The sequence below is a fragment of the Budorcas taxicolor genome, chromosome 9 (genome assembly GCF_023091745.1).
Source record: "Budorcas taxicolor isolate Tak-1 chromosome 9, Takin1.1, whole genome shotgun sequence".
Taxonomy (NCBI): Eukaryota; Metazoa; Chordata; class Mammalia; order Artiodactyla; family Bovidae; genus Budorcas; species Budorcas taxicolor.
Window position 1 is genome coordinate 30,528,940 of NC_068918.1, and position 24,045 is coordinate 30,552,984.

Here is a 24,045-nt window from a genome sequence, read left to right on the forward strand (position 1 = left end):
TATTCTTTGAAAAGACACACAAAGCGGAAGTTTCTGATAACCCAGGGTGAGCATGAGAGTTCCAGTGCATCATTGTTACCATTTCTAAAGAAACTGTCCTGCAAAAGCTAAACCAGAAGGGTCAGGGGTGTGGTGGGGGGATGGGGAGGTTTAAGCAGCAGTCACAGATCGGCAACCAACCTCCAATTACTTATTAAATGTCTACTATGTGCAGGGGGCTCTGCTTGGCACAAGGATCGGTGAGACATGCTGTTGCCCTCCAACTATTTAAAATCTAACTGAGGAGCTAGGCCATCCTGTGAGAAGAGAAAACCCAAGGCAGCGTACAGTAGAAGCTGAGCAAGTTGTTGGGCCAGCTGGTCCCTTTTCCCTGGTCCTCATATGACCGGGGACTGAGCTCTCATTTATGCAGTTTCAAGGTCAGATCTTCAAAGAAGTGTGAGATTGGAGATTTTTCCTAATAGGAGATGTGCTCACTCCTCCTAAACACATACACCTTTTAGATTATAATATTCAGAGTCCCTATAAATCACCATGTAAATGAGATCTGAGTTAGGAGACAGAATGTAAGAAATGGGAAAGTATAAAAATGCATCACAGTGTGCACATTAAGCCAATAAATGACAGTGCAGCCCACAGGGCATATATCAGTCCTCTGTAAAGAGCAGCCTAGACACATGCCTCAAGGAGGGCCAGGCAACACTGTAGGTAGTGGCAAGGTAAGGAAGTGCTACTTACATCTGGGGTTGGGGGAGAGACCTAGCTGGTGCTGGGATCACCTTAGAGAGAGCAAAGGGATTCATGCACTCTGTTGGGTAGGTTGTAGAGAATGTTTGAAGCTAATCCTATCAGCTAAATATACAAGTAACTGAGCCAGAGAGCAGAGAATGATAACGTGCTGGAATGGACAGAGAGACTCTCCATGAATGAGTACAGGCTTTGTCTGAAAGAAAGAAAGTGAAAGTGAAGTCGCTCAGTTGTGTCCGACTCTGCGACCCCGTGGACTGTAGCCTACCAGGCTCCTCTGTCCATGGGATTCTCCAGGCAAGACTACTGGAGTGGGTTGCCATTGTCTAACATGCTCAAACAACATCTGTGGCAGAAAACACTGACCAGCTTGGTCTGCGATGTGTTTTGACATGTTTTGTACTTGAATGAGTAGTAATCAGACACACCTGAGTTTGAATCTCGGCTCGCTTACAAGTTGTGTGTTCTTAGACACAAGTTATTTTACCTCTCAGAGTCTCAGCCATTGTAATGGGGACAAGAGGACAACTTCCAGGGCGGTTATCAGGATGAGGGAAGATGGATGATACAAATATTGTAGAACAGTGCCTGGCATGCAGTAAATGATAATCCTTCGTTTCTTGCCCTTTCCTTCTTGCTTTCTACCTCATAATGAATGATTACTTATGGGAACTTTGAATCTTTTCTTATTTTTAAAAAGTCAAATGGCAAATCCTAACAACAAACTTTCAGTTTAAAAATGAAGCCTCAGGAGAAGTCAGCTTATGAGCTTCTAAGCTGAAAACTTCCATTTAGATTTATTTGTTTATTTGACTGGGCCAGGTCTTAGCTGTGGTACACGGGATCTTTAGCTGCAGCATGTGGGACTTTTAGCTGTGGCATGCGGGATCTGGGCTTTCCTGGTGGCTCAGACAGTAAAGAATCTGCCTGCAATACAGGAAACCTGGGTTCAATCCCTGGGTTGGGAAGATCCCCTGGAGAAGGGAAAGGCTACCCACTCCAGTATTCTTGCCTGGAGAATTCCATGGACAGAGGAGCCTGGTGGGTTACAGTCCATGGGGTCTCAGAGAGTCAGACACAAGTGAGCAACACACACACACACACACACACACACACACACACACACACACACACACACACACACACACACACACACACACACACACACACACACACACACACACACACACACACACACACACACACACACACACACACACACACACACACACACACACACACACACACACACACACACACACACACACGATCTAGTTCCTTGAGCAGGGATCAAAGTCAGCCTCCCCCTCCAACCCCCAGTGACCACTAGACCACCAGGCAATATCCTTCCATCTAGGTTTTCAGAGAAGCTCACCAGCACAGTTTTAATAAGACCTGCAAGAAGTCACAGCAGACCCAGAACAACCACGGCATCTGGAGACAGACCTCTTTCCTCCAGCATCTTGCTAGGGAGTAGGGCGCCAGCAGCACTGGCTTGGATGATGAGAGGTATAACATGTCAGACTTGGCAATGAGGTTTGACGTGAAAGGAAACTGACTTTAGAGATTCATAATGGGGCCTCAAAAATAGGACAATGGATTTGAAACTGTTTTAAAAAGTAATCTGAAAGGCAGCTTTGTGTTCACATTATACCTATCACTTAAAAAAGGAAGTTTTGAATTTGGATTGGGACAACTGTTATGCTCTCCTCTGGCTCTGCTTTTCTAAGAAATGAGATAGCACCACCTTCTCTCTTCAGAGCCTGCCGTGAACTGTCTAGCCAGGGAGCAAAGTGGGCGTGGCGTGCGGCGAACATTTAGATCGAAAGATAGTTACCGTGTTGACTCAGTCCAGTCGCTCAGCTCAGCCGTGCGTCGCACTCTTTGTGACCCCATGGACTGCAGCACGCCAGGACTCCCAGTCCATTGATTAGCATTTCTTAGACCTCCTCCTTTTATTTCCAAAAGGAAAAAGTTCTCTTGAGAACTTCCCCATGCTGATTTAAATGATTTTCATGTAAGGAACATATTGTTCCTTAAATATGTGCCAATAGATAGATATAAATGCTTTTTACATATATCTCTTTAAAAACTATAAGAACACAGAGTGAAAAAGTTCTAGACATTTGTAGTACCCAATGTATGAGGACATTCAACACTCCCAAGCTGTACACTTAAAAATGGTTAAGATGGTAAGTTTTGTATTATGTGGGGTCTTTTCAACCACAATTAAAACAAACTACCAGGAAAAAAATCAAATTTAACAAGTTAGAGGGAATTCCCTGGAAGTCCAGGGGTCAGGACTCTGCCCTTGCACTGCAGGGGCCATGGGTTCAACACCCCCCCATCCCCCAACTAAGATCCCAGAAGCAGTATGGTGCTGCCAAAAGCAAAATTTTTTTAACAAGTTAGATATGAACAAGATCATCAGATAAATTAAAATAAAAAACATTAATTTAGTATAAAAGTAAAATTTTGCTGAAACTAAGTTGTCAATGTTGGATTTAATTATAGTTTATACACATAATTATAAAAGTATAATAAGATGTTTTTATGCATTTTGTGTCTCAGTTGTTGACTTAAATATTTGATTTTGAACAGAATGGATGGTCCTTTGATTCATTATCATTACTATATCATTACTATAATTTTTCCTTCTATCAGGTTACCGTCAGTTGATTATTTCACTTGGTCTAATCCATCTAAAAATGGTTTCCTCCAAAATAAACTATTGATAATTATTTTTTTAATGCTCCAAGAAAAGTTCTTCACAGAGAATATTTGCAAGCTGTTATATCGTATAAATAAACACAACACACACAAACACATCTGCCAATAATCTGAATAGAGTGGCTATTTTGCCTAGCTTCTTTTGAGTTCAACCTATGATACCAAAAGACCTGTAATGACTCAATTTTCTCTCCACTTTCCTTTACTTGAACTTCTGTAAAGCTTCCTTTAAAGTGGTGCCATGATTCATTTGGCCTTTACTTTGCATAACGTATCATTTGTGTATGAAGTCAGTCAGCCTGGTTCTTTTCTCATTAGCCTGTGACAATTAAAGTAGCATGGTTATTTTTATGATGGAAAGTCAAAATTAATTTATTAAATTAAAGAAGACACAAATCTCATCTCTGAAAAAGAGCAGTTTTAGCTTTTTAATTGGTAGGATAACTCAATATAATTTTTATCAAACAGAAATCAAGATGGTTTTTGTATTTTGATGCCAGAAATGCCAATCTGAAGACCACTGACACTTTAAAAGTTAAATATTGCCGCATTAATAATCATGTGGTACCAACACAATTTAAAACACAAAGCACTGACAATAAACGTGATTGTAAAATGAACATTCCAGATACGATTATAGTTTCTAATGTAACTTTTTTAGATCATCATTGAAATAAAAATGTTATTACTGATTGATCATCAGTAATACATACACAGACCTCTAGTTTGAGGAAACACTTTGATTATTCACAGATAATATAAATCTTTATAGAATGAGAGCACCAGAAAAGCACGCAGGAGCAGAGGGCCACTCCTACAGAGGCTCGGCTTAGCTCAGCATCTGGGCCACAGCAGGCTGAGAGGGTGGCCCAGCATGGGATAGCCCGGGTGGGCTGAGGATTGATGAGGGTGGGAGGGACAGCCCAGCAGGAGGTTTCAGAGCTCACGTGGGGCGAGGGGAGTGTTCTTGCAAAGGGATGGCCTAGTGCAAGATGTTGGCATCCAGGCAGGCTGAAGAGGATATTTCAGAGCCCAGGTGGGGTGAGATGAGTATCTGTGTAGGAAGGTGGTCCAGTGGTCCAGCACAGGCTGTTGTACAAAGCAGGTATGTTACCTAGTAAGATACAATAAGCAGAGAACATAGCATCACTTCTCTGTGTTATTGCTGATAAAGACATAATTGTGAGAAAACATCACATACAAGTTGAGGGACACTCCATGAAACAACTGGCCTACATTCTTTCAAAGCGTCAAAGATATTAAAGTCAAGGAAAGATGGAGAAATGAACTAGTCCAGACTGAAGGAGACTAGGGAGACCTGGGGAAGAGTTGCATGGTGTGGTTCAGAACTGGAATCCTTTTGTTACAAAGTATGTCATTCAGCCATGGAGAAACTTGACTACTGGAGTTTTAGGACTAGATCCCAATGTACCAATGCTAATTTCCTAATTTTGCTGTTTGCACTGGAATTGTAGGGGAATGCCTCTGAGTCAACATGCACTATGATATTCAAGAGTGATGGAGGAATCAGATCAACAGCTTCCTTGCATATGTTTCAGGGGAGAAAAGGTCTTTGTACTTGCAACTTTTCTGAAAATATGAGACTGTCTCAAAATTTAAAATTAAATGAGATTGAGGAATGTTGTTTCCTTAAAAAAAAAAAAGGATAAAAAATGCATGTGTGAAGTCTGACCAACTCTGTAGGAATATCTTGCAAAATGGTAAGAGTTTCCATATTGAGCACTTAGTATGTGTAAGATGTTGAACTAAGCAGTTTGTATATTTTATGTCATTTAAATTTCACACCAGTCTTACAGAGTGGATATTCCTAGTATCATTTTACAGATAAGGAATCTGAGGCTCAGAGAGACTGAGTAACTTGACCAGGCTCTTAACTAATCTACTGTACTGCTCAAAAAAAAAAAAAAAAGATTGGAAAGAAATTCCCAAAAAGATTGGAGAATGCTAACAGCAGCATTCTCTGGGCAGTGGGACTACTAGTTTTTCCTTTTGTGGTTTTCAGTATTTTACAAAATATCTACAGTGGCACGGTTGCTTTTGTAATTAGTAAAAAACAGAAAGCTGTCATTTACAAAATATTCATTTATTGTGAAGTGATGTCATAAAAATATGTTGGTTATTTGAAACCATACTGAACAATCCAAACTACTAATCGTGGTATTATCTCCTAGTAGTGGTATTATTGGTGACATTCATTTTTGATATTTTGCTTTTCTGTATTCTACTAAGTTTCTATAATTAATTCTTTCATTCATTCACAAATACTTACTGAGCATCTGCTATGATTTATTTTTATAAGAAAAAATTTTAAAGAAAGAACTGTACTGCATAAGTCTAAAGTTGTAAATTTTATTCAAAAAGCAAGAAGGAATAATATGTATGCTTAGAAAAAGACTAGGCACCAAGATGTTACTAGCAGTGTTACATACTAAGATGTTTCAGCAGTGAGTTAGTGGCAAGTTTATCTTTTCTTAATACTCTTCCATGCTTTCCTCATTTTCAACTATAAATTATTTACCTGTTCTGTACATAGCTGTGCCTCCGGTGCTTAAAAGAGGAGGTGGCACATAGTAGGAGTTCAAGAAGATCTTTTTTGAATGAACCAATACTTTTGATTATAAATCGCTGTTTTAAAAAAACACTTTTACTTATTCATTCCATTGTAGTCTGCAAACTTGGCATTCAACTTGTGCTCTTCTAAGCTGGAGAAGATCTAAGAGATTGTAGTAGGGGGCTCTAGTGGCCATTTAACAGGTGGTGGTGAGGAGGAGAGCCACATGACGGGAAGACAGGGTGAGCAGAAAGTGGTGAAACACTATTCAGAAACCATGTGTTGTTTATTGTATTTATTAAGATTTCTGTTCAACAGACCTTTTCTGACCATCTCTATCAAGTAGAGACCACCTCTCCAGACACCTGCTCCTTTACTTTGCTTTTTCCCCCTCCTCACTGGGACAGTTCTGACCACGGAGTGTGTCTGATTTTCCTAAACCCATCATGTGGTTGCTCACGTTCCCTGCTCTCTCCTGCGCTGTGTGAGGGGAAGGGCCGTGTGTGGCTTTCAGGAGGAAGCCAGTGCGGCGTTCAAAGCTCTGTCCCCTCTCTCTCCCGCAGACATCGGCCGTGCTCCACATGGTGCTTCTCCAGGCAGCCTGGGCCCCAGAGTGAAGGTGCACGGAGCTGAGCCTCCGGCTGCCCTGCAGTGAACACAGCCTGTTCTTCAGTCACTAAGTCGTGTCTGACTCTTTGTGGCCTCAGGACTGCAGCATGCCAGGCTTCCTGTCCTTCACTATCTCCTAGAGTTTATTCAAACTCATGTCCATTGAGTCAGTGATGAACACACTGTGTAAGTGAGGGATATAAACTTTTTTTTTAAGCCATCAAACTTGGCTTGTTTAAAACCACAAAACAACTAGCCTATCCTGACTGAAACACTCTGACATATCCCATATTTATTTGCTGTCTCTTCCTATCCCCCTCTAGAATGTAATCTTTTTGATGGTAGGGCTTTGTTCACTATTATATCTCCAGGTCCCGAAACAGTGCCTGGCATGTGGTAGGTATTCAATAAATATCTGTTGCCTGACCGAATGAATGATGAATTGATCACCCCGACTGAAACAGGAAGATTTCACAATGGCAGGTGTTAACTATTCCTGGATGTGTCCACAGAAGTGTTCGTTTGACGTGATCTGAATGGGAACAAGATGGTTCCTGATTCAAGGTTAGCAGTGTGGCTGCTCGCCTCACCAGACACAGTCTGAAAGCACAAATCGCCTGTGGGCACATTTCACAGTGAGTCGTGAAGGCACATGAAGTAAAGTTACCACACAAACGGAGATCTGGCACACCGCTGAGGGGACCCAGCGACACCATAAATAAAAAGCATTAGCGGCGTTTGTGTCGATGCTGAGTGCTGACGTGGTTTCCTTTCCCTGTGTGGACATTAGCATTTGTAATGAACTGAGCTTCACAGGCTTGAGGTTTTATCTGCCGTTATCATAAATTGGTGTATGAGCCCCTCTCAGGACTTTTGCAAAAGCTGTGTGTGCTTTTGTGAGCTGCTTTCTTTTCAGGCTTCCTCCTGGTTCGCCTGAATTTGGATGGGGATAATGCATTTCCTGTATCGTGTGGCACCGTACAAGGAAACCCATTGTATCCCCTCAGAGGAAGAGTACATCTGTAAGTAGTTTTTGAGAGTGTACTGAAGGATCTTGTTAGGGTGACTTATTCTCCCAGTTCCATTTGGTTGATGAAGTGGGTCACGTGACAGATGTGCATAATGAACTGCTTCAGTTGCTGCCAGTGGGAAGCTCAACCTATAAAATGCGAAATCTCCTGGACTCATTGAGGGCAGAGCAAGCTGATCACAGAAGAGAGAACTCTGCCTGATTCTGCGTTGTCATGTCTTACTGCCGCATACAGTGCACCAGTGTTCCTGGGCTTTGCTTTTCCTTTCTTCCAGAGGAACTGCCTTTCCAGTTTATTCTTAATTCAAACTGGAAAGGCAGTGGTTTCTGCATACAATTTCCCCAAAGAGCAAACATGATTAAGATGTTCAAGTAATCACCCATGAAATGCACTTCAAGAAGCCTTTATGTTTTGTCGTTAAAAGAGGAAATGTATTTACATCATCCAGTAAGATTGTGGGTTGGTTGGTTTTTTTTTTTTTTCCTCTTCCTTATCTCTTTTCCCCTCACTCTTTCCTATATTTTCTTTCTCTGCTCCATTATTTTATTTTCCTCTTTATTTTCATTGACTGCAGTCATAAGGGATGTAACTTGTCTTCCATTTCCATGCATTGTGTGGAACAGTGACATCCAAGCCAAAAAGACACATGTGACCAATCTATTCTAGGAGTGGTCTAACTTCCAGCTCATTCTAGATGCTTCTGGGTTACTAAGGGACAATGAATGGAGAAATAAAGAGCAATCAAGCAAATTTTAGTCCTAGATATGAGCATTGGGGAAATGACGAAAAAGGCTGTAAGTCAGTTCACTTCACTTGTACCACAGAGCATCCCTGCGGGCTGAGCATCAGGCACAGCATCATCAGACTGTGCAGGGAGCTGAAGAGAGAGCACACGGCCCTTGGAAGCTGGCGAGTAAATGATGGTGTACGATGACATATCCAAATGCCATAGTAGCAGCAAAGATAATAGGGCTTTAGGTGGTGCCAGAGGGGAGGTCTCAATGAGAATTTAAATGGTCAGGCAAGGATTTGAGCTGAGAGCAGGAACTGAGTTAGACTTGGAAGGACAAGCAGATTTGGAATGCTGTCAAAAGAGCAACATAGCATATTAAAGAGGTCAAGAGTGCATGGCATCTTGATCAAACTCAGCTGTTTGGGGTACCTCACTTTTAGCCCCAATTTCCCAAGTAGCCATATGTCAATTACACAGATTACCTAAAGAACATTTATATATATATCTGGAGGAGGAAATAGCAACCCACTCCAGTATTCATGCCTGAAAAATCCCATGAACAGAAGTCTGGTGGGCTACAGTCTAATAGGGTCTCAAAGAGTCAGACATGACTGAGCATGACACTAATATTCATACACACACACACACACACACACACACACACATATATATTACTCAGATATTAGTATAAGGCAATTAGCCACAACATAATACATGGAGATGTCACATCTGTAAGCTTTAAATCAATTGTGAAGACAGCAGAATTGTTTTTCTTGCCTACCAGTGAGTGTCATAGATTAAAAGTGCTGCCGAATTTAAGGAAATTATATTTAAGAAAATATAATCTGGGAAATGAGAGCCCAGTCTTCTAGTAGCAAAACAGCATAGGGAGGCTTATTTCAGAGACTTTTTTAAAATGGCAGATTTGGCTTTAGCGAGTTTAGTGAATTGTCCTTTGTAGACAGAAAGCTGGCATTGGGGCACTCCAGAAAGCCCCCTGGCACCTTGGCTACCTCCTTCTGACTCTGATGCTGGCAGGAGGCCTCTGGTGAAAATCCCTGGCTCTTTTCTGCAGAGGAATGGCAAGACTTGGCAGCCACTGTTGAGTTCACATAGAGATGGGGAGTGACTGGTTCCCAGGGTCAGCTGGGGTGGGGGTGAGAAGCAGCTCAAGGCCAAGAGTTTGACTTCCTGACCCTTCCAGAAAAGTGTAGTGCTCTTTAATTTATTCCTAATTGGAATTCCTTGCTGTGGTTTTCCTTTTAGAAAAGGAAAGACGTGCTCTTTTAACCATTTCCTCTCAAAAGACCTTTGTTAAGCTTTGATTTAGTAGTTTCAATATTAAAATAGCTACCACATAAAAATGATTTCTAAAAATGTCTCAAATTCCTGTTTCACATAACTCAATGATATGGTTTCTGAGGTCTTGAGCCTGGGACTACTAGTCCTTTTGGTTGTGAAGCATTGGAAAGAAAAAGTTAGAGTTGATGAAAAATAGAAAGAAACCCTTCTGGACCATCTCCCCTTACTCTGAATGTGTCAATATTTGAATGTGGCATACACGCACATGGTTTGCCTGCATGTGTGCACCCACACCCACACACACACTCTCACACATCACCTATTTTACTAAAACATATCATGATAGAAAACTTCATTATTTTTGTTTAAGTCCCAGTTATAGTCCTTCAGTGAGGGCACTTGAGACATATGTTTGCAGGTAGCTGAAGGTACAGCTATGTGGTCTGCCTGGAACCTAAAATTAGATTGAGTTGACGAATCTATCGGGAGAGATTTTTCCCTCAGTGTTTTCATTCCCAGACTCTGCTGCCTTCCACTTCCTGCAGGGACTGAAGTCATTGTAGATACTACTCAAAAGTAATAACTCCGGAGAGACTCTCTCTGCAAAATCAGCATGCAAAAGGCAGCTGGCCCCAGAAGCCAAGGACTCTTGGCTACAGCAGTAGAATGTTAAAGCCACAAAATAGTAAAAGGAACCTGGGTTTCCTATATTTTAAACTGTCTATTGTTTCATGCTTAGCTTTAGTGAAATCCAGAGAAATGAAATAAAAAGTCAGCTTTTAGAATCTTTGTAACAGTAAGGTATTTCTGTTGTTATTCCTTAAAAGATGATGAAAATTAGATGCTGAAATGTAGAGGCCTTCTGAAAATGACTTGGAATAATTATATTTGTTAAACTGGGCAGCCCTGATATTGTATGCTGTTTAAATCAACTTTCATTATTCTTTAATGATTCTTTGCAATTCTTTTTTCCAGAACTTTGCAAGCTTGACTTGTGTTCACCTTGCTATGGAATGCTTTAAAGGGCATTTCATCTAATAGCAGAGGAAGATGATAAATTATAGATGCCAAATCATAAAGCAGTGATTTAGGTAGCACTAGGGTAAGATCGTAAGCAATAAAATAAAAATTTTCCCAATCAACCTCTACATTAGAAGCAAAAAAAGGAGTCATTGTCTGCATAGTTAAAGCAAGACATGTCAAAATGCTTGTTAGTATGCTAATTTGAAGGCTTTTTTTTTTTTAACTTGGAATCATAAAGGAGAATATTGGCAATATTTATCAGTTTGAACAGAGAAGTTCTCTAAGAATGAGTATGAAGTGATTTCATTGTTAGTGTGCTCTGGAAATACAGATATAAAGAAGGAAGAAAAAAAACACAAAAAACACCTCAGTCTCAATCTCTTAGGCATCTGGGGAGAAAATGAGGTGGTTACAAGTTGGCCAGGGTCTAAGTTTTCACCACATCCCTGCTAGCTGTGTGAGCTTATGCAAGTTAGTTAACCTCTCTGGCCCTGTTTCCTTAGCTGTGAAATGAGAAGATAGTGGGTCCTACTTCATAAGATAATTGTGAGGATTACAAATAAAGCATTTAAAACAGAATCTAACAGGGACTTCCCTCATGGTCCAGGGGCTAAGACTCCATGCTCCCAATGTAGGGGCCTGGGTTGGCTCTCTGGTCAGGGTTCTAGATCCCACATGCCACAACGAACAGCTTGCATGCTGAAAAATGAAGATCAGAGATCCGTGTATGCTGCATCTAAGACCTGCCACAGTCAAATAAATAAAAATAAATATTAAAAAAAAAATAGAATCTAACAAAGCAAGCACTCAGTAAGAATGGTTGTATAATATCTTTCCTCTGCCCAAACTCTCTGGAGCTTTCCCTCTTACTCCCAGTGAAAGCTGAAGTCCTTACCATGTCTACAGGCCCCATACAACTGGGCTGGTTCTCTGACCTGATCTCTTTCCCTCCCTGCTCAGCTTGAACTCTGGCCTCCAGGCATTCCTCAGGTACACCAGGCACCCTCCCATCTCAGGACCCTTGTCATGAGAGCTGTTCCGCAGCCATCCTCAGCTTGGCTTGTCTGTTCCATCTGGTCTTCACTTTAAGCACCTGATCAATGAGACTTTCCCTGGACACAGTCTAACATTCCTCTTGATATTTTATAGTTCCCCTTTCTGCCTTATTTTTCCCCTTAGCACTAACTACTTCCTAGTATACTATGTATCTTACTAATTTATCTCATTTGCTCTCTACGTCTCCCACCAAAATAGAAACTGAAGGAAGGCAGGAATTTTTATTTTAGCCATCAGTGTATCCTCAGTACCTAGAATGGTGTTTGTCACAATTGTAGCTGTCAATAAATATTCAAAGGCTGAATGAATGGATGATTTTCCTTAATTTCTAAAAAATAATAATTAAATCCTACACATATACTTCATTTCCAAGTTTAATGAAATGTTTTTTCGGGGTCACATACATTTTTCTTGGTTGCCATGATGACTGTCAACCATCTTTAAACTGCTCTTTAAACACCAGATAACTGTTTAATGAAAGTGAAAGGACAAGGTTTGGCCACCCAGGCCATGACACAGCCTTTTTCTTCTAAGCCTTCATCAGTTCACCTGGAGGAAGAAATAATGATACTTGTTGGACTTCCCTAGTTCCTCCTTCAGCCACAGATAAATTAGGGTCAACTTCTGATTTTCCCTTTCCACCCTGGTCTTTTAATAGCTACAAAGAGGTGGGGAAGCTTCTTAAGTAAATATGGCACGTGTTTTCCAAAACCTGATTATAAGCAAGGGCAGAGTATATAGAATACCATGAGTCATCACTGTGGAATGATCTTGCTCTTTGGCCCCCAGGGGTTACTGAAAGGGCATTCCTAAACGTGGACATGTTGCAGGAGGTCAGATAGAAGGTAAAGGTTCCTGAACATCTTCTGTGTTCCCAGCTCGGCTTATACACACTGCATCACCTCACAACCACACTGTGTGATCTGTGTTATCATCCCCAACCTCTAGATGGGGAGCTGGGGTGAGACCAAGGCTCCAAGAGGATAAGTGACTGTTCAAGGCCACCTGACTAATAAGTGGGACAGCGAGACATCGCTGTACTTATTAGGAACATCGGAGTACTTATCAGGAACATGACAACCACTTTTCTTTTTCCTCTTTGCCCTGATAAGCAGTTTCCTAAGAATTAAACCAATTTGTATGTCTTGAGCCAACAACTGCTGAATTAGTGAGTGTTCATGATGGATTTCTGCCACAGTTTAAAGCTGGTGGCTTAAAACTACTGGGATCTCAGCAGCTTCCCCTTGTCTCATCAGTGAGCTGAGGACCTGCACCCTAGGGACAGGCTGACATGAGAGGAAGAGCAGCGTCTGAGCCCCGCCCATACTACCCATGAGAGGAAGAGTTACTAACCCCAATACGTAACACAGTCTCCAGGCTTAAGTATATTACCCAAGGTCAGCTGCTAGGAAGTGCTGGGGCTGTGTGCTTAAATCAGATCTGTATGGGTCCAGAGTTTGGTTCAATCATTACCATCATCTTGACCACTTCTGCTCCAACTCTACCTTACAACTTTCACAGCATACCCCAAGTCAGAAAAAGAAAGTTTCTTCAGTTAGCATATCTAATCAAAGATGTTGCATTCAAGAAATATGTTCATGACTTCTTAAATAATCTAAAGTTTTCTTTTTCTCCTCTTTCTTCCTCTTCTTCTTTTTCAAAGATTTGGCCTCTGGAAAATATTTCATGTATAATGGCAAAGCATCTAACTTTCCTATGAGCTTATAAAATGAAGTGGTTCTTTTAGAGTAAACAAAAAATCTTTTCATCTAAAACTTTAATTGCAACCAATTCAGTGCCCTGGGAATTAGTTCCAGTGTTTGGCTCAAGTTTCTGGCACTGAGCTCTGGCCTCAAGCCTGCACTGGGTCACCTTACAGCTGCACCTCAGGGCTACTCGCCAAGAAGCTGGTCTCATGGCATTACTACCCTATGGCTTGACAACAGAACATTGAGCTTTGGTACTGAACCTGGCTGGAAGCAATTCATATGACTGCAACTCTGTTTAGCAAACAACGTACAGGAGTCACCTGGTGAAGCATGGTAACATTCTCCCACATTCCTGGGAGAAAAGAGACATAATTTTCATTAGTTTGTCTAGAAGCAGGGAAGGGTATTTCTCAAAGTTTAATTTACAGCCATAAACTTGTACATTGATATAACCATAACATAAAGGAGGAAACATCTGTCACTTGCACTTGTAGCTGTGTTTGTAGCAGCTCTTTCAAAAAGGAAGACTAGAGATCAGCCATCCAGGTTTGGGGGCTGTATGGTTAGGCCATTCAAGATGGCTGTTCTCTTGCTCTCTGTACATCCCTCGCTTGACCAGTACCTGTTTCTCTCACTTGACTGTATAATACGCTTAATTATAGCACTTAAAATAGTCTCTGGTAACTGGTGAGCCCACTTGATGTCAATTCCCCCTATAAATGGTAGCCTTCTTCTCTCCTGCTGAGTAGTGAAGACTACTGATGTCCTACCCGCCATCTGCACACATAGGGGGGTGTCGCTCCAGGCTCCTTTGTTTAAGTTCCGCCTATCCAATAAACCACTTATGTCCCTATTGCTGTCTCTGGGCCCTTTCTTCAGTCTTGGAGGCTGGGCAACTAGAAGACTGGAAGGGCTGGGGGATGCAACCGAGCAGGGACCAAGATCAGTGTCTGAAACCAGGTTTTCCTCTAACCAGGTGGGTATGGACAAATAACTTAATCTCACTGTGCCTCAGTTTCCTCACAATACAAAGTTTGGGCATGTTAAATGAACTTTCAATCTCAGTCCTAAAATTGTATTACATGTATAAATATTCATAGCTTTTCTAACTTGGTGTAATCACTTGAAACTTACCCTCCTACTAGAGAAAATCTGAATTTCTAAAAGCCTGAGGTTGACTTTAAAGATGGAACTTAAGAACAAGGAATTGTAGGGACTTCCCTGGTGGTCAGGTGGTTGAGACTCCACATTCCTGGTGCAGGGGACCCAGGTTCAATCCCTAGCCAGGGAGCTGGATCCCACAGGCCACAACTAAAAGCCCACATGCCACAGCCAAATAAATATTTTAAAACAAACCAAAATAACCCCCAAGGAATTGCAGAGTTTTAGCTGTAAGAATCTAGATAGATAATATACCCCAACTTCCTCATTTTGTCTTCTCCCTTTTAGTCTTTCCTTTCTTCTTCTTTTTTCAACATATTTTCTAGATTCTGGTAGGCACCAGGCACTGAGCTAAGTGCTGGAGACCAGGCCTGAGTCCTTAGCTTTAAAGAACTTCCAGGACAGTGGGCGCAGACAAGCGAATGCAGTGTTAAAACACAAGGAAGTGAGGTTGCAACAGAGCACAGGGTACAGTGGAAGACAGAGCCCATCTCAGGTTGGGGTAGGGATGGGAGTCAGGGAAGTGTCCTTGGGGAAGTGACATCTAAACTGAGGCCAGGAGTCGGGGCCGGGGGTGGGGGGCACATTTCTAGGCAGAAATGCAACATGTGCCTCTGACTATCACAGAGACAACTCTGGAAAGGTGGGCAGTAATTCTCCAGGGAACGCAACCAACTGGTGGCAGAGCTGGTGGTACAAATACAGCTCAAGGTCCTAACTCCAAAGTTGCAGGCTTGATTGAATGTCAATGATGTGAAGTAATAGCTTTGGATTTTTTGGGGATTTTTCTGGCACAGGTGAAATATTACAGGGCCTTGCTGCCATCACCTTAATTAAGACTCAGGCTCTTTCCTGGACTCTCTCAGTTTAGGATATTCCCTCTCTGGCTCGAGGGTCTTCAGCAGTAACTCATCAACACAGAATAATCACATCAATCACATCATCTGAGAAGTCACCGCCACCAATCTACTTTGGGGATACAGATCTTTCAGCTTCTGAGCAGTGTGGATGGACAAAGATCCTGGCTGACGGGTTTAGGAGACCATCCAGGTCAGTCACAGGATAGTTATGAGTCATGATGGTTGCTTTCAAATATTTGAAGGATTGAAGGAGGGATTAGATGTGTTTTTTGTGGGTTGAAGGGGAAGAAGGAGAAACCAAATGAATGTATATAGGTACAGATAACTTTATTGTTCCTAAATAAGAACCTCACCCCCGCCCACTCTTTTCACTGTTGCTTTCTAAGTATAGCTCCCTAGACCTTTCACTTTTTTAAAAAAGTGTTCTGTGTAAATAATAAGGAAAAAAAAAAAAAAACTGGAGGCTGGTTGCACTGGAAGTAATGAGTATCTTTACAGAAGAAGTATTTAAAACCAGGGCAGATGACCACTTGACCCAGGATGTTACCACGGGGATTCATGCCTCTAAGATTTGATTTATAGAAGCTTAATCAAATCCTGCTGGCTCCTTCTGTGATTCTGCATTTTCACACTTGGCCCAGGCCAACTGAGGTTTAACTGTTCTAGTGTCTTCTCTATTCTTCACAAAGTATTTACTCTCAGCTCTTCCCTGGTGGCTCAGACAGTAAAGAATCCAGGAGACCTGGTTTGATCCCTGGGTTGGGAAGACTCCCCTGGAGGAGGAAATGGCTACCCACTCCAGCAGTCTGGCCTAGAGAATTCCACAGACAGAGGAGCCTGGCAGGCTACAGTCCGTGGGGTCGCAAAGAGTTGGACATAACTGAGCGACTTTCACTTCACTAGTTAGCTGGTATTTCCAAGCACATTATTTTTACATTCCTAAACAAAGATACACTTAGTGTTTTTTGTGATACTTATAAAGGCAGTTTAGCATTGGGTTTTCTTTTTCACATAAAGAATTAATATATTTACCTAGAGGTAGTGAAACTGCGGAGAAGGCAATGGCACCTTACTCCAGTACTCTTGCCTGGCAAATCCCATGGACGGAGGAGCCTGGTAGGCTGCAGTCCATGGGGTCGCTGAGGGTTGGACACGACTGAGCGACTTCACTTTCAGTTTTCACATTCATGCACTGGAGAAGGAAATGGCAACCCACTCCAGTGTTCTTGCCTGGAGAATCCCAGGGACGGGGGAGCCTGGTGGGCTGCCGTCTATGGGGTCGCACAGAGTCGGACACGACTGAAGCGACGAGGCAGCAGCAGTGAAACTGCTATGCTTATGTGAGAAAATGGGTGGTTTGGCACATGCACGGGTGCACACATACCCACATATGTGGCCCGCTGTGTGTGCACTGCCTTATTTTAGGTGTGCTTTGTCCATGTGCTCACATGCTGTTCACGCTAGGATCCATCCTCTTACACACCAAAAGAAACTTTACAAATTCTTTCTTTTCTTTCACTTTTGTTTATTGTGGAACCTGTGTTGCTCTTCCCTGAGTCTAAAGATATGGAGGGAGAGGAGGGAAGTGCAGCTGGTGAAAACTGAAGATATTACTGGCAGTTCCGACAGATAAAATTTTGATTTCATTAACCCCCAAATATTCAGAAAGCAGTGGTAAAAGATGATTTATATTGTTTTTTTCAGGCAGGCTTCTCTGTTGCCAACATAGTAAACTAAAACATATAACTCATTTTTACCTGCTTTCTATGCTTGGTGCATGTAACATGTTATAAATCAGAGATATTAAATAATATTTTGTTTTAAATTAGTATTCGGATGATATATTATGTGGGATCTAAAATAGGTATGTTTCAAAACCACAGAATAGCTTTTTCAAAAGGAGAAAAGGAGTGCAAGCCCATTTTCTAAGCGTTCAAAATCAAACAACATTCAAAGGACCAGTTGAGAAGAGTCAGATCATCCCTAAAAGCCATGAACATAAATTCCATTGACATATTATGCGAAGACACTTGTCCTGCACTAGCTCACATAAGCGACCTTAGAGAGAAGCTTATGCTCAACTAACGACACATTAGGAAGGAAAAAAAAAAGTGTTCAATCGCTGCTGGTTGTCACGGCTTGTTGTGCGCCAAGAGGGCTGCTGGGAGGGGCTCCGACAGTCCCCCGGCGCTCTGTGTGGAGTCGGCGGGGAAGGGCCTCTGGGAGAGCTGAGGATGTGCACAGGATGAATAAATCATCTCTCTCAAGGTAATCCTGGGGAGGGCTTCCCCTCACAGAGTCATCAGCATCTGGCCTCTGCATGCAAATGTAAAATTAGAGCTTCATGTTGTACTGAAATGGCAGCCCACGGAAAAGATCACCGCCAAACATGACAAGCAGAACTCGTGGGGGCGGCAGCAAGCAGCTCTGTATTGGCTGACAGACTTTTCCCCGCTTCCAGTGGTTTTTCGTAAGATAAAAATGTTTTCACTAGTGATTTTTTTTTAAAACTATAAAGAATGGTAAAAGCGAAGGGGACACCAGGCAAAAATCCCCTAAAAGCACTGCAGGGACAGGGCCTGGACCTGAGGAGGGCAGGTGACTTTAAAAAGAAAGAAAGGGACAACTGGGAGCAGAGGATGGGACAAAGTCTGGAAAGCCAGAGAGCAGATGACAGAAGATTCTACAGCTGCTCACTGCAGCTGCTCTCATAGTCTCCTCTGCTTCAGAGACAAATGTGTTTAGAAATGAAAGGCAGGAGGCAATGGGAAAAATGTGCCTTCCATTTCTAACCAACTGGAATATAATCTTCACAAAGCTCATCCTGTTCTCATGAGGAGGTTATTTTTAGGATTCAAATATAGGCAAAATACTAACCAGTAAACCGTACGTGCTTCTTAGCTGGAAGCACAATTGGGTACACTCAAATTATCAAGAACACATTGCAATTTCTAAGGACAAACTTGTAGTTGGGAGCCTTGAACGTTAGAAATGATAGCAATTTAGTAATATGATAGTTTATGGCCTTGCCTAACTGTTTCAGAACTCATAAAGTGCTCTGTCACATGTAACCTTAATTTTTATATGCTTTAGGCCACATAATCGCTTTAGGCCATTGTTTCTTCTTTTAAACCCAATACAAATAAGGATAGTTGATCCCTCTACTCTGAGATGATTTCCAAGCACTCTGAGTCCTGTTGAGCTCTATGCTATCCTGAGGAGTGGCTCCAGTTGACTTGAAATCCTATCCTGAGGAAATAAACACAGGGTTGGGAGGCGGCAAAGGGCAGGCCAACTCCACCCACCCCCATGTTTCCTTCAGGATCCCTAAGTGTCCTGAATGGTAGTTTTTACCTCCTTGATAGCTGAGCACATTTATGACCAGAAAAAGATGTTCTTCCAAAACATCAGCAACTGAGAGAAGTCACAAAAGAGGAAGAGAATGAAGAGTAACCTCATAGTTGCTGGGCTATTGTACAGATTTAAAAAATATAATGAGCTCAAAAAACTTAGTCGTTTGTCTAACATCATACAGGCGAGTCAGAAGTCAAAGGTCTGTGAGACTAAAATTTCTGCTTCAAGACAGCCTTGGAGATAGGAAGGGAAGGGAAGTGGAGAGTGTAGAATTCCCTAGAGCTCTCCCCTCTGAAGGTTCATCAAACGCAGACAGAGAATGCGTATCTCATTGATTGAAAAAAGGAGAAGCCATTTCTGAGGCTATGTGCCTTCCTGGGGCAGCAGCACCCTCCTCTTGACTCCGACTGGGCACTTGGAACCATGTAAGCCGCTCTGAGGCCTCCTGCCAGGCTGAGTCTGTGTAGGCCTAGAGCCAAGAGGTGCACCATCTCCCAGCTCAATTAGGCATGACACAAATCTGGAGGGACAGTGGTCCACAGAGCATGTTGTAGTCTAAGCAGCCTTAAGGATAACAAGCATGCCACTAAATGCAAAGCTCTGAGTTCTTTTTTCATTATTATTTTTATTGGAGTATAGTTGATTTTTACAATGCTGTTAGTTTCTGCGGTACAGCAAAGTGAATCAGTTAGACACACACACATATCCACTCTTTTTAAGATTCTTTTCTCATATAGGTCATTACAGAGTACTGAGTAGAGTTCCTTGTGCTCTACAGTAGGTTCTTATTCATTATCTTTTTTATATAGTAGGGGCAAAGCACTTTGTTCTGTTGAGAGGTGTTCTAACCAACATGTTCAGAGAACTGAGATAATTTCAGTTGGCAATTCAACTAACAGAATAACAATGTTGACCTCTAGCATGAGTCATATTCATCATCTGACCCCAGTCTGTTTAATCCTAAAATATTTCCCATAACTCCCCCAAATCTGTCTGTTCCAGGGACGAAGTTTCTTTGTTGTCCTGCCTGTCTCCCTCACTCCTGCCTTTGTGCCCCAGCTGCTACTGAATCCTCTAACACACCTTCACCTCCCTCCCCCCACCCAGCAAATCCTACTTTCAAGGTCCATCTCAACACTCAACTTTTCTCCATTGAGTTTGCCTTGATAACTCCAGTCAGCAGTGGCCTCTAAAATCCTGAGCTGCTGTGACAAGTATCTCCACTCTTCGTTTTCATATGGATTATGTTCAACTTGGAACTTGACTGTGGTGCTCTGTAAACACCCCCATCCTCATCACCAAACTGTAAGCATCTTGAAGGCCAAGGCTCTGCTGACAAACTAAAATGACTGGCAAAGAGAGCACCACAGCAGTGATCTGACTCCTAACTCTGAGTCTATTCTTTTGTTCACTTTGGATTTAAACCAGATGGAAGCTGAAGAACACTGTCCTTTGAGACTCAACAAAATCGGCTCAAATCCTGTTCCTTTGTGCAGTGGGAGCCCTACATTCCTTCCTAACTGTCTGGGGGATTCTGGGAGCGGGTGGGGTAGTTTACAATTTCTTTTTCTAGTCACGTTTGACTGCAAGTTCTTGCTTCTGTAGACTTACAGACTTCAGTGGCTGCAAGGAACATATTGCTATCCCTAAGACCAACATTTCCAGACATGGAACTCAGCTTCTTTTCTTGCTTCAATTAATGGACTGAAGCAGGAATGATGCCCACATGGGAGAAAAATCAGAAGTGAAGCATATGTGTCCTAGGTCTTCAAATATTGATGCTTCATTATGGGTACTATTTGCCTTTGAAGATTTAGAAGAGAAATATAATACTTTGTATTAATCCTTCATTACATAGAGTAGGATGCAAGAAATTAACTTAGAATTTTTCTTTGCCATTTTCTAAGTGACTGATTTATTACTTCAGCTATAGTTCAGTTCAGTCACTCAGTCGTGTCCAACTCTTTCCAACCCCATGAATCGCATCATGCCAGGCCTCCCTGTCCATCACCAACTCCTGGAATTCACCCAAACTCATGTGCATCGAGTCGGTGATGCCATCCAGCCATCTCATCCTCTGTCGTCCCCTTCTCCTCTTGCCCCCAGTCCCTCCCAGCATCAGGGTCTTTTCCAACAAGTCAACTCTTCACATGAGGTGGCCAAAGTATTGGAGTTTCAGCCTCAGCATCAGTCCTTTCAATGTACACTTCAGCCATAACCATGGAATAAATGAAAGCTGCTTCAGTATCTTTCATGTAGGACAGCCTAGTAATTGCTAATTAAACATATACAGACTTTTGAAGTTTAATCATCATTTTACCTCAAATAGATACTCCTGTGTATTCTGTTTCTTTGGCCCAAACAGGATGCTTCTAGTTGAGAGGGGGCCGTGTGAGTACAGACTCTGGTGTCAGGCTCTGTGGATTCAAATGTTCTCCAATTACTTACTAGTTATGTGACTTGATGGGCTTCCCAGACGGCTCAGCAGTAAAGAATCCACCTGCAATGCAGGAGCCACAAGGAGACACAGGTTCGATCTTCCCTCAGGAAGATCCCCTGGAGAAGGGAATGGATACCCACTCCAGTATTCTTGCCTGGAGGGACAAGACAGAGGAGCCCACGGACAGAGGAGCCTGGTGGGCTTTGAGACTCCACAGGGTCTCAAAGAGTTGCTTCACAACTGAAGCAACTTAGCACAAACACATGCATGTGACTTAATAAACTACCTAACCTCTCAGTACCAAATGGGGCTAAGAATAGTACTTGGCTTGTATGGATTAAATAAATATGTGTAAACACATATTTGAACAATGTTTGACACATAGTAAACATTCAGGGGAGCAGGTTTATTTTCTTTTTCATCTGGTATCACATGGCTTTTGCGATATATGCCTTGTTAGGGGCTGAATTGTGTTCCTTCATATGCTGAAGCTCTAACCCCAAAGACCTTGAATGTGACTATATCTACTAGAGACAGGGCCTTTAAAGGGGGTAATTAAGTCAAAATGGAGTCATTAATCCAAAATGACCAGAAGAGTAGGTTAGGACACAGAAAAATAGAGGGATGATCATGTGAGGCTACAGAGAAGGCAGGCAGCCACCTGCAACCCAGGGAGAGAGGCATGAAAAGAAATCAAACTTGCCAACACCTTCATCTTGGACTTGGAGCCTCCAGAATAGTGAGAAAATAACCTTCTGTTGTTTAAGCTACACAGTCAGTGGTATTTTGTATGGCAGCTCTAACAAACTAATACATGTATCAAAATTAAATTTGGATAAAAAAGGTAAATCTGCTGAGAAACTAATGGTTTGTTGTTACATTTCTCACTACATTTCACTGATAGGATATCTTTAAGTTTTGACTTTTTGTGAGGCTGAAATCACAGTGGTTAGGAGCACTCTCGTCTCGGTTCTGTCACTTTCTAGCATGATCCTTTAGGCAAGCAAAGCCTAAAGACATATATAAGGGCTGTTAAAGCTTCACTACTTCATGGGTGTGTCAAGACTAAATGAGATAGTATGTACTACAGTGCCTGGCACACAAAAAATATGAAGTTAACACAATTCTGTCTATCTAGCTATCTGTCTAAATGTCCTCTGATGGTGGTACAGATGGGAGAGAGGAAAACATTTTCTCAGCACCTGACATTTTCTGATTTTTAAAAAACCAAATAAAAAAATCTGAGGTCCATACAAATTGTTTTCTCCAAGGTTTCAGAGAGTATGATGGAGCTAGGATTCACAGGAAGGTATGTCTAATTCCAAGATATATTCTCTTTCCACTATATCACATTACCTTTCCCATAAATTTTCTTAGGTTCTAGTATACTGTTCCCAAGACCTACCTAAACATGAGTGTGTGTGTGTATACACACATTTGATGCATGGGGCAAGAGAACTAGGAAATTAAATATTTTCAAGAGGTCTTCTCATATATGAAAGAAAAGCAAAAAAGAAAAAATTAAAATCCAACCTTTAGGTAGTAGTTCTAGCTTTGGTAACTCTACTGTCCTGTAATGAAGACATATGTGCTTTATATTCTCACATTGCAGTGTCCTGATTTGAACCAACAGGCTATGATTTCTAAAGGATTATAACTTGTGCTGCTATTGGACCAACCCCAATGTCTAATTTTAGCACAGGACTTGCTCTGGCAATATTTAGTCCTAGTTAAATAAGTGTGTGTTCTCAATTACTAAATGATAGTTCTCTGTTTCATTTTCTAACTTTTCTGTTCTCCTCCACCCTCATCAGAGTCTCAGACCAGCTACCTGTGGAGTTATTTTAAGATACCCAAAAAGGCGTGGTCCAACTGGTTTCTTTAACAACAAAAAAACTCAATAAAACAATAAGGTGATCACTTCTTGAATCATCTGGTTTTTACTAAATTGTTGTTGTTCAGCCGCTCAGTCGTGTCCAACTCTTTGCAACCCCATGGACTGCAGCATGCCAGGCTTCCCTGTTCTTCACTGAATTACTTCCCAGAAAATATTTAATTCCATCATGTGAGCAGTTAACTCATATTTATTTTTGTTAAAAATAGACTAGCTCGTAAAGATACCAATTTTTAAATGTTTCAATGTGAATGGCCACGTACACATTTCTACCACATCAATTAAAAACAGAAGCCAAAGCTGGGAATGGGACTATTTTTCTAAGTGGAGTTAAGATGGCTGTGTGAACTACTTTGCTCTAGAAACAATTTTTGCTACTTCACTAGTATTGTACTATGACAGAAACTTGTTTGCATGATATTTAGATACCTGGGTTTGAAATGTGAAAACCTCTATGTTCAAAAACTCATTAATCCAGTAGAAATAGTTTAAATGCTTACTGTAAATCACAGTGCAAATCTGCAAGACAATTAATGGTATTGTCATTGTCAATAGAATGAAGAGCAAAAGGCTGAAAACTGTTTTTAAAAAAATCTTCTCATCAAAAAGAAGACAGACAGAGCATAGTTTGAGGCAAACAGGGAGGCAAAAAAGCTTATTCTGCTCCTTTTGCCCAATTTCAAGGGTAGTAACCATGTTATTACTAGGAACCATGCTAGGTCACCAAAGTTATGTCCCAGGGTCTGAAAATGCATATGTTCTCCAAAACCAGTTTGAAGGTTGCTGCATAAGAAAGAGGTTGGAAACCACTGCCTCAACCTCCC